The following is a 14,476-nucleotide window of genomic DNA, read 5'->3' as shown; positions in this document are numbered from 1 at the left end:
GTTTTAAATTTAACTGAATAAAAGTTTAAATTCTTAAAATAAAAAGATTAAAGGTTTTAAATTTTAAATAATATAAATAAATGCATGATATAAGTCATCCTACTTTATTTATTCTGTACTTCGGTTGATCTAATAAAATAAATAAATCTGTATATACTACAGAAGAATATGATTCTTAAAAGAATTGATTTTAAAAAATATATATATACAACATTAAGCTAATTAGAAAATGTGCAATTGTCTGCACATTATTTAATTAGTGGGTATTTGGTGGTATTTGCAGAGAAATTATAAATATAACCTAACTAATCTTAACCTACACTCGCTAGTCAAGGTTAGCAAGCGAAGCAAGCATAAGTTTGATTAGATTATATTAATAATTATAAGCAATAATGCTTATACTGGACTCTATTTCTCTTTAATGAGCAAACAAGTGCACATCTTCTAATTAGCCTAGTTATGTAGGCTCAATACCATACGCCTGAAAAATATCAGGCTTTTTAGAAATTGCTATTTAATTTTCCAATTTACCAGGCGCATTGCAAAATGTCATAGGATCTTTACAATAAGCCTGATTTTTTCAATTCGCCTATGACATGTATAACATTGCTTTTACTTTAAAAGTGCTATTTAAAAGTGCCATGTAAACGAACACCCCCATAATAGGTAAATCTTAATCTTACCTCATTTTAAAAAAAAAATATACCTGTGCTGTTCTTCTGGGAACATGCAGATACAACTTACCTATTATTTTTATGGGTTATATTATACACTGTCTTATTTAATTATATAGTGCAAATATGATTCTTGTTCCTTACACAACCTTTATATATATATATTTATAGACAGCAGACTGGTAAGTTCAAGAGCAAATACATTAGCCATCTGGCATAAAGGTGGTTTTTAACCAGTACTTTTTTCTACGGCCCAATAATCATTCAACAATAGAAAGAGACCACCAGGGAAGTCATCCTTTAACATTTAAAAAAATGTTCGTTCAATTTGGTGCACGCTAAGATGTTATCGAGAAGAAAATACATCTATACAAGTATGATACAACTTTAGAACCACCTTTCAAGTCGGTTAATAATTATAATATAAGAAAATACTTTCTACATTATAACTAGTTTACTAAAATTGTATGCATAGATAGGCAAATTGCCAAAGTTACAACTGTAACTACATCAACCCTGAGATCCCATTTGGTTCCACTGAGCAACCTTGCTAGAGCATTTTTTAACTCCACCTGAGCTACTGACTGGCTGACTGTGAATGACTTTGAATGACCGACTCCACATAAGAACATTTAATATTTTCATCTATTTACTTTAACATTATTCACGTGTTTATATTTTAAATTATTAATATGTACTTCAATCACATCTATACTTTACAATAAATTGTAAATGCTTTAATCAAGGGTTTTACCAAAATTCCCTTAATCCATCCAGAAAAATGCTGAGAAAGTTCCATATTTTATCTTATGATTTTTTAATTTATTAATATGTACCGATCAGAAAACAAGATAAATTTTTTTTTTAATGAATAAGTTGCTTTTCAAAGGATGGCGTGTTATGCTGAACCTTCAAAACAACATCAAAACAGCTCTTTTCATTCAAATGGAACCAGACCACTCTTGAGATGAACTGTATATTATATAATTACGCATAGATCCCAATAAATTATTTATTTATGTAATCTACCCACTATGCACTAAACTGTCGGGTCAGCTACAAAAATCTTAATACGGGTTTAATTTTTAATGTGCACCAGAAACTCAGTATGCTACAGTGGGCCCTGATCTAAGAAAAAGTAACCACTCAAACTATTTGGAAAGCTTTCCGTCTAGTAACTGAGAACCAGACATGAATATAACCATTCCTTCTTCCAGATTTTTGTTTCATTCTATCATACTGTTTTTTTATATTTGAATGTATATATATATATATATATATATATATGCAGAATAAGAGACATATAAACATGCACAGACAAATATCAAACTCTAAAGTAATTTTAAATCACCTGCTGAACAAATGACTACATTTCTTAGCATAACTTAACAAAAGTTATAACTGCCAGCCAACTCATTAACACTTATACCAATTCATTTAGGGTAGAAAAAGTATGCAATATCAACAAGTGCCTTATAAAATATTTTGTGGACCTATAAAAAACATTTATAAATGCAAAAATTAATAAACATACCTAAAACATGTAAAAAGAAAACTGTTACGAAGAATTTATGATTTTGGTATTAATTTGGGATAAATACATTATCCCCAATTAAGACAATTGACAATATTCCTTTTCCAAGTTCACATCTATTTTAAAGTAAGGTTTTTCAAAAATGAAATTATAAAAATACAACTGATGTTGTATAAACAAGTCATAAAATAAATAAATTAAGTACATGAATTGATTTACATTTTGTAAACAAATAATTTTATAATAAATAATAGTTAAGAAAACTGAAATTGTTTTAGTTTTGAAACATTATGAAATAGCAACGTAATGAACACACCACAGCGTTAAAAACCTGTACATAATTTAAATAACTTAAAATTATTAGGGCTTGGTACGAACAGAAAGTCTCTGACCAAGCTCTACAAATGCAAAGTAAAAGTGAACAATTACACTATATCCTGATAGTTCTACAACACGTAGAACATCTTGGAAGCATCAACTAAAAATAAGAATATAGAATAAAGTGATTGAATTGGTACCATAAAAGTAAAAGAATAATTAATGAATTAATACACTGCTTAAGCATTACATCAAATTAAGCACACATTTATTAACTATGTATTACTTCCACATGTAACAACTAGAATCCTATTTATTTAAAATTTCTCCATTGTAATGCATACACCAACTGTATAATTTAGTACAAGGAACAACCAGTAATATGGACTTGGTTGAAGCCTACATTTCTCACAATTTCAATGAAAAACTGTAGAAACAGCTGCGACTTGTTTAATTTGTATAAGTTTAACAAAGAAGTATATTTTGCACACAAAGTTAATTACAAACATAAAATGCATAACTATGAACAAATTTCTTGATACGTTTCAAAACAAACTAGAAAGCACACAAATTAAAGAATGTTAAATGTAATTTCAATATTTAATACTGAAATTACATTTAGGTAAATAATTATAATCATGTACATGTATACAAAAAATTAGATACTCTTAGATATAAACCATGAAGATGGAAGTAACTTTAAAAAGCTACTTCTAATTTGAAAAAAATGAAAATGCTGAATTAAAAATAAACACTAACAAATTTCTGTACATTAAAAAGAGACTAATGATAAATAAACAAAAAAAAGATATGATGGTACCTGTAGAAAGTTACAGTGATGTGATAAAAAACTATTACGCTTTCTAACCAACAAGACTACTCGACAAAATTTCGACTTTCCAATGCATCTGACCTGTAATAAACCAAGTAAAATACGTAATACTTCAATAATAATAATATAAATCTATAAAAATTCAACTCACTAGATAACATTCATAAGTATGGTCTTGAATCATTAATTACCCTCGATAACCAAAATGTTAATAATTTCAAACACAACAGTAAACAAATAACTACACTTCTAATCCACAACGTCACACGATCCTACGCTACGACAAATTCACTTCTGCCATCTTTGAATTCTTTACAGGTTAACCAACGCATTACCAGAAATAAAAAATTCCTTTTTTATTTTTCTTGTTATCAAACACCACCTACCAAATGACTAACACAATTTTTTCCTGAATAAAATATAATAATTGCAATGTAAACTTTAACTCGGCCTTATAGCAAAATTTAGGATATGTTCACGTACTTTATACCATCCTATTGATACATTGAAAAAAAAAATCGAAAAATTAGAACTAAATAATATCCATAACATGGTTGAGTAATAATAATCAAGAGATCGAATGGTTCAACAGTATAAGAATTTACACCCCTAAAATTAAATAATTTGTTGTATTATTTTGAGATGGATCCACAAATATAGACAATGATAGACAAAAGAAACTTGTGGCGCCAGCGTTAAATCCGAAAGCGGTTTGGTATAAATTGAAAATCATCGGATTACCAGTTGTACATTTTAGATATGGAGTAAAAGTTTGTCCACTGAAAAAATTTAAATAACAGTAATAAACTCTCCAATTGAATTATTAATCTTTTTCCAAATTTTCGTATACTTACCCCAACGAATCTACGAGGTTGTGACAACACATACTGAAATCTTTTGAAATATTGTTTTCCAAAACATTATTATTTTTGCACGTAATTATTATTTTTATTTCATTTTTCGACTTACAAACAATACAGGCGACTAAACGAGGCAAGTTCAGCAACACTTTATTATAATACTGAGGCAAGAATGAACAAAATCAAAATAATGTAATGAACACATGTCAGTTGAAAATTAATAATTCAAATAAAAACAATTCACCAACCTGAACCATAATTATGCTCCTTCTGAACCTCACATTATAACTGAAAAAAAAACAAACACAGATGGCTATAATTTGTAATGAGCTTGAAAATAAAGTGTTTTGAAAAATGTCCCAAAAGATTATTGTACATACTGAAAATGAGTAGCAGAGGGCTAAAACTTCATTACTTTTGTGTAAAATTACTACAGTAAAAGTGGTTTACTAACTCTAAATAAAATAAATAATTTTATCAAACTCATAATTTAGGGAATTAATCTCATTTCATACTAAATATAATATGGAAAAAAAGGTGTAATATGTAAAGAACAAATAAATGAGTTTGGATTAAGCAGGATTTGTTATTAAATCGTGTTTTATAATATGGAGGGAGTACTGTTTTAATGCAATACTTGTGTTATTATCTTTTTTTTTGTCCCATCAGAGTGGTTGCGTTAACACTTTCAGTGCTACAGTTGAAGCATATCTAATAACTATGGAGTTTCTTAAAGAAAAAATAGAAAGGTAGAGGTTAATAAAAGAATTTCACATGAGAAAAACAGCAGCAATGAAAGTAAGAATATGACCAACTGGGTAAGTTAGGTCTAGATCAAGGTGTTAGGCTAGGATTCTACTTCTCACAGACACTTCTATATTTACATTGAAGATATGATAAGGAATATATTAAAAGAAAGAGAAGAAGGAATAAGTCTAGGAGGAAAAAATAAGATGCATGAGGTTTGTTAATATCGTAACTTTAGCTAATGTCATATATGCTTTTTAAAGATAGTTAGCAATCCTTCCTGGAGAAAGGAATGAAAATAAACATAGGAAAAACTAAAGCATTGCAGGTAGACAATAAAGAGGATTTAGTGGTAAGGACATGTAAAGGAATAACAGAAAAGGTTAAAAAAGTTACAGATATTTGGGGTTTATGGTGACAGAAGACTGGAAGAGCATGATGGAAACAAAAGAAGGCAAAGTAAGCGCTCAGTAAGAAGAGGAAATTAATGCGTAGTAAAAGTCTGGACTTAAGTTTAAGTAAGATGTTAGCCAAATGCTATTAATATGGAATATCTTGTTATATAGAAGTGAATAATGAGGAAGAGGGAGAGAAGAAAGTAACATGGGTGGATAAAGTGAGGAATGAGGAAGTATTAAAGTAATGAACAGGATTAAAGAAGAAAGAATAACTGTGCAGGAAATGCATAAAAGAAAAAGAAACAGGGTAGGAAACAGATTAAAGCAAGTAAGAAGAAGGATGAAGTTTATAAATAAAGATTGGTACTTCAAGGGATCGAAAGAGAAAAGAAGGCTTAGGACAGAAATAGATGGAGAAAGCACTGTTGTAAGGAAACTGCTGTCAGTAGAACAAGAGATGATAATGAAGTGTGGCCCTGTGTACTGCCACCATAGAACAGCGAATGTCTACAAAGTAAGCCTCTCGTTGTGCCCCCACATCCCACAGTGAAATTAATATTAGTTTGGCTTGTTTGTTTGCATTAGTAGTGCTTGAGTTACAATGATTCTCTTAATACACAAGAGACCCTTTTACAACAAGCTTGATTTTTTTATATTTCTCAGATGAAGAATATATATTTTTATATTTTAATTTCCCAGTTAGAATAATTAAAAAAAAATAAAAAATTACTTCACATATCCTAAATAATAAATAAATAAAAAATGAATTGAAAATATCCATTATCAGAAAATGGTTTTGCTTCTTTAGAAAAGTATTTTCTATCCATACAATGGCTAATGTGAATAAAAATGAGTAATTACTTTTACTTGCTCTTTTTCAAGTAAATAGCTGAGGTAGGTGAATAAATTCCAAGTATTTAGTGTTCTATTTACATATTCAGTATTTGTTTTACTTGTAAATATTTATAAATATTTGTGAGAACCACACACAGTTACTGATTTTATGTAAGTAATTACTGAAATTGAGTGAATAAACATTACTGTTTACTGAAATCTATAAGTAAATGCTGGTTCATTTGTATTGCAGCATCTGATCAACCTTAAACAACAGCACTTTTTTTTGTCATGACTGTTTTAAGAATCTAAGTTCTGAAAAAAAAAAAATACTAGGAGAGATGGTGTTAAGCTCTTATAGGAATAAAGAACTTGTTAGATTTGAAAAAGAATCAGTTGAGAATCTGGGCAGAACATTTTTACCAGAATTCAACAAGAAAAGGGGGAGGTGCATTAATATTGCAACAAAAAATGAAAATATTTTTGCGTTACCTGTCCGACCCAGGATTTCAATTACGAGTGAATGAAGATTTTGGAGTGCGTCGATCTACAAAACATTTTATTTTGTTTTGGACAGGATTAATGAGAAAGCATGTGACTGGTTTACTTTTCCATGTACTCAAAGTCAGTTTAATGCAGCTAAACAACAGGAGAGTGTCAAGTTTAAGATTTCATGTGTCATTAGTACAGCAGACTGCATCCATGTTGAAATTAAAAAAACCAGTGCAGTTTGGCGACTGCTATATAAATCTACAGTAGTGAGTGAGTATGAACATTGAGATGACTTACAATGCAAAAGGAAGAAATACTAGTGTAGATGGTTCATGGCCAGGCAGCACCCCTATTAGCAGAATTTGGAGATGCAGCAAAGCAAAACATTACATGCTATTTCAAAATTTGATGGTAGTGTTTGCTTGCTGGAAGACAGTGGTTATATTATTACACCTTTGTTGCATACACCATTCAAGAAACCTGGTAATACTGAACAAATTTACAACAATCACGCCAGAGAATAAGTCATAATAGAGAGTTTTTGAACAGCTTTTTTACCCTAGTTGAGTGGGAGAACTCAGACTGTTAAGACGTGCTATTTTCGCTCTGCTGTTTTTTTGCTTTTTGATCGGGTTTTTTCGGCTTTATCTATCAGGAAAGTGCTGTTTAACATTGTGATTGGACTACTGGACAAGTCTAAAGAAAAAATAGAATTTTTGGTTAACGGATTACTAAGTTTTTTAAATTTTTTAAAAAACTTTTTTGTTTTTTATTTTTTTAAAACGTAAATTTTGGATTCACATCGAGGATGGATATACAAATAAGTGTTTAAAATTTTGTGAAAATTAGACAACGGACAACTGAGTTATTTCTGTTTTTTATAGTGGACATTTTGTGCAAATTAATACAGGAGAGTGACGTCACGGTATTTAACGTAAATAAGGACTTGGAAAATTTTCACTAATAACAGTAGGTATACTGAATTTTTTCTAAGCGTTTACAGACTTTTAACTTCATATAACTTTAAACGTCCATATCTTGTTACCCGTTGGTCGTAGACCAAAACTGTTCAGAATCTATACGAATTGGGTCATTCCCTATCGATTGACCCCCCTTATTTTTTTTTTATTTTGGGGGACCGTTTTGACCCCCCTTTTTTTTGACCGCCCTGTTGGTCCTGGATCAAAACCGTTCAGGATCTATACGAATTGGGTCATTCCCGATTGATTAACCCCCCTAATTTTTTTTAGATTTTGGGGGACCATTGACCCCCCTTTATTTTTGGCTACCCTACGTGTGGGGTATCAAATTAAAGGGAATTACTTGGAGAACACAACTGCTACATAGATGTTGAGTTTATTTATCATCCATGGCGGATAAAACAGAACAAAGTTATGCTGGTGGACAGGGATCCTCAGGCCTTCCGCCGCTGAAACCGACTGATCCCAAGGGTAAAAAAACGAATTAGACAACCCTCCTCTGAAGAAGTGGTCTATACTGGTGGCTTAAAGGAGGTTACTCATCGACTAGGACAAGCGATGATGCGTTACAAACAACATCTGGAAAAAAACATGTTAAATTATATGTATGACCATAGTAAAGAATTAAGAGAAGTATACACTGCTTTAAAACATCTGCAGGAGACTACGACTTCTCCAGAGACCAGTTCGCAATATACACAGACTGATATGCCCCCCTGGTGCAGATCAGTAAGACATATTAAGTCTTGAACTAACTGATGAGGAACTTCTGGATATGACCGCTAAGAGATGGTCTGCCTGGACAATGTCTAAAGCCAAATTAATTACCTTGCCTGCAGAGGGTGTTACAGATACCTGTCAATTTATTGATATCATCAAGTCCAAAAGGGCAATGGCAGAGGGCAAGAAGCCTGGAATGATAGCTGTAGACACTTCTGTCATTATGGATGACGAATACGATACTCAGACCAATAAGTATACTGTTTTCTACGACTCGACAGAGGGCGACAGGGCTGCTGCTGGGTGTATACTAGGCGCGGTCAAGAAGATCTTACTAAGCCCCTAATGCGGCGTTCGTTCTGCCAAGTGGTCCTATTGGTGTCATGATTAAGAAGATGGTTATCTATCTGTTCAGGACTAGTGAGACGCCTGCATTGATGGTAGCGCCGAAAAAGACTGAAGAGAGTAGGACGCGTTCTAGATCTGCTTCTGCTCGGCGATCAACACCTACTGTGGAGGGCAGCAAAGTGGTGGTTGTCCGGTCACAGGGCAAGTCGTATGCTGATCTACTCCGGACTGTAAAGGATAAGATCTTTAAAGACGAGGCAGGGGAAATCCTGTCCCTTCGCAAGGGTAGAAATGAAGACTTGGAAGTCAGAATTAAAGATGCTAAAGATGCGGCTCAGTTTACCGCAACATTGAGAGACAGGGATTCTGACCTTCAAGTGGATTTTCGAACTAAGGGCGACCGACGCGCAGTGGTACACGTTAAAGACATGGAAGAGAGTACCACAGCGCAAAAATTAAGGGAGGCTATTACGGCTGTTATTGGAGACACTTGAGTCTTTCAGAATTACCTCATCATGGCAGGCTTATGGAAATACTCGAAATGCGACAGTAATAACCAATCAGAGGGCTGCAACTAAGTTAATTTCCAGTAGAATTAAGGTCAGCTGGGTTCACTGCCAGGCTTATATCAGGACTGATAATATGACGTGTCAAAGATGCTGGGCCGCTGATCACACGAGTACGGTATGTAAGGGCCCGGATAGGTCAACCCTTTGTTACAACTGCGGTCAGAAAGGCCATGTGATAAGAGACTGCAAGGAGGCCACTAAATGCCTTGACTGCAACGGCACGGACCATTGCACGGGAGGAGTGCAATGTGGCCTAAAATAGTGGCTAAAATAATACTATCTAACGCCAACAGGAGCATTCTTTCCCACGATCTGGTGGGGGAGACTGCGAACGATCTTGAGGTTGACTTTATAGTCACCACAGAGCCCAACCTGAGACGGCGGCCAGAGGTGATTGGTGGGCTGATGCGGTTGGGGATGTTGCTATCAGTAATGTCTCCGGCCGTCTTGGCTGGCACCTACTTCATAGAGGTGAGGGAATTCTGGCAGTAGCACTCCCGGACTTTGTCCTTATAGCCGGTTACGTAAGTCCAAACATTAATATCGGGGACTTTGCGCAGTACATCAACGATTTGCAGCGAGTCATACAGCGGGCACCTAGTAGACCTATACTCTTAGGCGACTTTAATTGTAAGTCCATTTTAACTGGCAGCTCTTATACCAATGCAAGGGGACGAATCTTCATTGACATGATGATGACCTGAATGATTGCACTTAAACCTACGAGGCAAGAGGCTATAGATCAGTGCTGGATTTTACGCTGGTGGACGGCAGATGGAATCCTTCCGTCTTTAGTTGGAGCGTTCTTGAATCTGAAACCGGAAGCGATCACCTAGCAACTTTGCTTGTTATGGAAGGCGCAAGACCATCAACATCAGCCACTGCACGATTTAGATTTAGTCCAAGACAAGTTGAGGTGGTGGTTAACAAGATTGCCAGGACCCTATTTGATGGAAGAATAGTAACGCCGCAAGTCCTTCAAGAATCAATTATTACAGAACTGTATAGAGTCCCGCAGTTTGGAGGGGGTCGTCACCCAGTATACTGGTGGACGTCTGAAATTGCAGATCAGCGAAGAGTGTTACAATTTTGGCGTAGGAAAAAGCAAAGGCTGCGGCCCGCTGGCGGTGAGCCATATGACCAGGCGAAGGAAAGATTTGTCCAAGCTAGGCGTACTTTAAATCATCTAATAAAGACTAGTAAAAGAAACTGTTGGAAACAGCTGTGTACTGACTTGGATTCAGACCCGTGGGGACGGGCATACAAAATAGTAATGAAGAGACTAGGTCGCCGCTTGCCTGTCCCAGTTACAGAAACGGCCAGACTGCATCTTCATAGCCTCTTCCCTGTTCAAGACGAGGGACATACGGAGATAATAGACTGTGAAGCTAAACGCTTTACACAAAACGAGGTCGCTATTGCCGTTTCTGGTCTGAAGGATAAAAAAAGTCCGGGTCCGGATGGAATCCCGGCTGCCCTCCTCAAAGGATTAATGAAGATAATCCCCTGGGAAATCACTGACGTGGCCAATTATGGAGTACAAAACAAGACTTTCCCCGCATGCTGGAAGGAGTCACGGACTGTTTTCCTGCCTAAGAAGTCCGGCAATCAAGAAATCATTAGCTATCGGCCATTGAGTCTCATCAATAATATGGGAAAGGTTGCCGAGCGCTTGGTAGCGAACAGACTTATCCAAGAATTAGAGTCCAAAGACGGGCTTCATGATAACCAATTTGGGTTCAGGAAACATAGATCCACGCTGCAAGCTCTGGATAAAATTACCAACTGGGTATTGTCTGTCAGATCTGGTATGTGGCGTACCAGAAGAATCCCGTTGATTATTCTATTAGATATCAAAAATGCCTTTGGATCGGTCCGGTGGGATACGATTATGGCAGCTCTCACGGACAAACAGATCCCTATATCAAAAGACAAGTACGAGAATATCTGACTGGTAGGTGGACTTTGGTCGAGGCGCTCGAAGGTAAATTTAGATATCAGCTTCATGGAGGAGTGCCGCAGGGGTCTGTGTTAGGCCCCTTGCTTTGGCTAATAGTAATTGATGGAATACTCAGACTGAGATTACCTGAAGGCTCGGAAATAGTTGCTTATGCCGATGATTTGGCTATATTAATTGAAGCCAAAACTGAACGTGACCTTGAAGTTACCGGTAATAAAGTGCTAATATTGGTTAATAACTGGCTCTCGGACCGAGAACCATCTTTGTCTTTAGATAAATGTCACTATATTTTTCTGGGTGGAAGAAGGCGACTCAGAGACCTAAATCTCCGCGTGGGCGATCGCAGACTAGACCATGTGGCAGTAACAAAATATCTTGGTGTCATTATAGACCCAGCTCTAAAGTTTAGACCTCATCTCGCACAGAAATGTAAAGAGGTCGAGAATACCGCAAAGGCTTTAACAAGATTGTTGGCTGGACATGAAGCTCCATGTGCATCTAGGCGGCGGGTCATTGCCTCAATTTTAACCTCTGCATTATTGTATGCTGCAGCTATATGGGAAATAGCACTTTGTGTTGCAAGAAATGTTGTAAGACTTAGAACTCTGCATAGGCAAGCTGTTATAAACATCACTTCTGCATACCGCACCATCTCTTACGATGCGGCTTGTGTATTATCATCGGTTCCCCCTATCGACCTCTTAGTTAAAAAGCGATCACTTAGGTATCGTGGCATGCCAAAACAAGAAGCCCAAGCCAACATCAGGCGCATATGGCAGGACAGATGGAATCTTTCCACTAAAGCTACCTGGACCAGGAGACTGATACCCGACTTGGGCTGTGGCTTGATAGAGGACATGGGGAGGTTGGTTATTATCTTACTCAATTACTTTCTGGGCATGGTAGCTTCGAATATTATTTACATCGATTCGGTAGAAGACCAGCACCTATTTGCATGTTCTGCCAGGATTCGGATACTGCCGAACATACTCTGTTCCACTGTAATAGATGAACTATACATAGACGACATGCAGGGCTGCAAGAATTAAATCCGGAGAATCTGCTTCTTTTTCTCCTGCGATCCACTGAAAACTGGAACAAAATGGAGTAGTTTGCCAAGATAGTGCTAAAGGCTAAAGATGATGTAGCCCTTTTAAGAGGCCATTGAGGCCCCGTGGTAACTTAGTAGTTTAATATTTTCGTTAAGGCAAGCAGCTATGAGGAGAAGATCATTCCTTCGTTTGGGGATCATAACAACTGGGTAATGAAAAGACCGAGACCCGGTTCCCTCCGCGGGGGCTAGGGACGGCTTTGTCGGGCCTGGTTCTCTGTCGGGGGGGCTTGAGGCAGGCACATTAAAACAAAAGATCCAACCGGGGAGGCTGACCTGCTGTGCCGGACGTACAGCCGGCGGGTGGGGAGGCCTCCTTTGAGTTTAAAGGACACTTTCCCGGGCTGCGCATACTTGAATGGAACCCAACCCGGGGAAGTAGGGGAAAAAAAAAAAGAAGCTTTTTTACCCTGCTTCCCAGAGCCGAACCTGCATTTAGCATAACTACAGCTCCAGGAAGTGCCATCACCTTAAGCCACCCAGACAGCAACACTGAGCCCAGTGAAGCCATTCCCAACACCCCTACTCAAGCAACCAGGACTCAGATTTTGTGTCACGCCTCAAATAAGGGAACCATAGAAGGGACCCCCTTACCTGACTATGGTCTTCCAATGCCTGGCCTCAAGTGAGGAATCCCCCACCGAAACTATGGTTTTCAATTGCATTGCGTTCCCTCAAATGAGGTACCTTCAAAGGGATTCCCAACCGGGACTAAGTCTTCTCTTCTCCCCTGCTGATTCCTCCTCAGCTGGCACCTGAATGTGGAGGTCATCCCTTATGAGCCAATAGGATTCCAGTCGCACCCGGTGACACATTATCCTTGACCGTCCGGAGGAGATCTGCATAGAACTTTCCCTCCTCTGCCTTCACAACAACAGTTGCTGTAGGCGGCCCCGCCAACCTCCTCTCTGGGACACAACCCTTCTTCAACTCGCTCTGTCGATGCACTGTCGTCAAGATGCACCAGGTGCTTGTCTGCACACCTTCTATCAGCGTAGTTCACCAAATGACATATATACTGCTGGTTGCTCTGGACGCTAACGCCAAGTCTTCCACCTGGGGTTCATCACTCACTGACCCCAGTGGTGCTGGTCTCACACAGTTCATTGAAACCAGGAACCCCTACTTGCTTAATGAGGCAGAACAACCCCCTACTTTCTCTTCTGAACTGGAGGAAAGTTAATAACTACTTAAGATATGACCCCAAATTAAGCATTTATTGGAATATTACATTTCATCTCATCCAAATTAAGGCCATCAAATCTAGAATAACATCAAATTATTATTGATCTGTTTCTTTGATACTGATGGTATTATCCATAAGGAAGGAGTTTGTACTATTTCATTAAATGATTAACAGAAAATTTTGTTGTGCTATCATAAAGGGACAAAGGAGAATATGACAAGGAAATGGCCAGAGAATTGGTGATTGGGTTCTTCACCACAACAATATGATACTACATATCACTTTTATTGTACAGTAGTTTTTAGCAATAAGCAACCTGGATGTTACTTACTCATCCACCTGATGGCTCTGTGTAACTGCTTTCTCTCTTTATATTAAAAATCAAGTTGAAGGGGCAAAGATTTGACATGATTGAGGAGATTCAAGGGGAATTTTAGGCAGTGCTGTACACTTTCAGGATTCATTATGTTTGTGGTAGAAGTGCCGAATGGAATCTGAGCTTCCAAAGAACTACTTTGAAGGTAACTATGACAAATAAATTCCAAAAATGATGTGATTGTGTTTAGTATTATATTTTGGAAACTTTTGGGTTGGACCTCATAACATATATAATAAGGAAAATAAATGTTTTATTCAGTTGAAAGATTTAGACATTCACCTCAGCAAGGAATTTACTACACACAGTTTCATTATTTTCTACCTATTTAAAAGAGCGTGTACATTTATGGTAAATTAATATAAAACTTAATTTTTTTTTAGTATTATACTATTATAGAATTGTTAATTAATATAAAACTTAATTTTTTTTAGTATTATACTATTATAGAATTGTTAATTAATATTAAAAATGTTTTAATATTTTTATTATAAACTAAGATATGTGATTTACGAAAGTAGAGTACCAAAAAACTCA

General features: G+C 36.4%; 1 protein-coding gene across 2 annotated transcripts in view; it reads right to left on the bottom strand.

Moving 5' to 3' along the window:
- The window catches only part of Csk (C-terminal Src kinase), a 163,881-nt gene extending 160,217 nt beyond the window's left edge, over positions 1 to 3,664 (bottom strand). Inside the window, exon 1 of one of the 2 annotated variants that reach the window (XM_075382513.1) lies at positions 3,510 to 3,664. The gene's annotated coding sequence lies outside the window, so the exon portion shown is untranslated. Of the gene's footprint in view, positions 1 to 3,346; positions 3,442 to 3,509 lie in introns of those variants that run through there. The other variant, XM_075382517.1, reaches the window with a different exon arrangement.
- Positions 3,665 to 14,476: the final 10,812 nt, after the last annotated feature.

This window comes from Lycorma delicatula, chromosome 1, assembly GCF_047948215.1.
Source record: "Lycorma delicatula isolate Av1 chromosome 1, ASM4794821v1, whole genome shotgun sequence".
NCBI lineage: Eukaryota > Metazoa > Arthropoda > Insecta > Hemiptera > Fulgoridae > Lycorma > Lycorma delicatula.
The sequence above is the reverse complement of the archived record's forward strand: the minus strand, read 5'-3'. Positions and strand labels throughout refer to the sequence as shown.